This window comes from Grammomys surdaster, unplaced genomic scaffold (genome assembly GCF_004785775.1).
Source record: "Grammomys surdaster isolate TR1022 unplaced genomic scaffold, NIH_TR_1.0 125752, whole genome shotgun sequence".
NCBI classification, from domain to species: Eukaryota; Metazoa; Chordata; class Mammalia; order Rodentia; family Muridae; genus Grammomys; species Grammomys surdaster.
This window is the reverse complement of record NW_021620584.1, coordinates 1603365-1604642: the sequence shown is the minus strand read 5'-3', so window position 1 is coordinate 1604642 and position 1278 is coordinate 1603365.

Genomic DNA, 1278 nt, shown 5'->3' with positions numbered 1-1278 from the left:
GTCTCTAAGGACTAATTTTCAAGAATAGAGGGAGATAGCATGAGATGATATGAGACGATTGCCTCTGGAAGACCAAGGGCAAGTTCAAAGTTCCTTGGCCTCATGAAGCTTTCAAGAGCTTAGAGAGGGCTATATATTAGTTATTTATCTGTTGCTAGAACCAAATACCTGACAAGAAGCAACTAAAAGAACAGAGATGTGTTGTATGGAGGGCGTAATGACAGAAAAGTGAAGCATCTGGCCACGTGCATCCCAGTAGAAAGCAGATAGAAATGAATTTTGAGGCTCCCCTTTTTTCTCCTTTTTATTCAGTCCAGGACCCCAGCCCATGAGATGATGTCATCCATATTTAATGTGTGTCTGCCTCTCTCAGTTAAACCTTTCTGGAAACACCCTAATAGATATACAGAGAAGTGTGTTTCCATGGTGATTCTAAAGCCAGTCAAATTGACAGTGAAAAATAACTAACCAAAGCTGACTGAAATGCGACCAGTTCTCAAGGTGAAATACTCATACACTATCTCATGTGATCCCAGCAGTTCTGACTAAAAGCGGTACTGATGAAGAAATAGATGGCTCAGACAGCAAAGTGCTTGCATGGAAAACATGATGACCTCATACAATGCCAACACACATGTATAAGTGATAAGCAAGATGATATGCACTTGTAATCCTAGCACTGAAGAGACAGAGTTAGACGGAATCCTAGGGCTCATTGGCCAACTAGCCTAACCTAGTTCAGTAACCAACACCTTATTTCAAAAGACAAGGTAAATAGTACCAGCCAGAAGACACCCAGTGTTGATCTCTGGCCTTCTTGGAAATGTGCATGTATACTCATACATATGTACCTGAGTACATACAAATAGACATACATAAATACAAATATGGTTGCCCCTTCCAAGTGACCCACCCACATCCATAGAAAGCAAATTGCTCATTGAACTTCTTACAATTTGGAAATGACAGAGACAATACTCAGCACAAGATTAATCAGCCCCACCATGCCACCCGGTGAAAAGGCTTGACAAAGTACTGATAGCATTAGGAAAGGTCATGTGTGCAAGGTTCACAATGTAGCCCCAGCCCTCACCAACTAGAGACCAAATGATGTGTACCTGTTTCCTCTATAAAAGGTAGTCATTTATTGGCAATTGTTATTACCCAATAGTCAATGCAGCCCCTCAAGGTTATGCAGTAATTCCCAGTAAGACTTCATCTGGAGACAGGGCCTTTAAAAAGAGGTTATGGTTAAGTAAAGATGAGGGATTGAGCCAA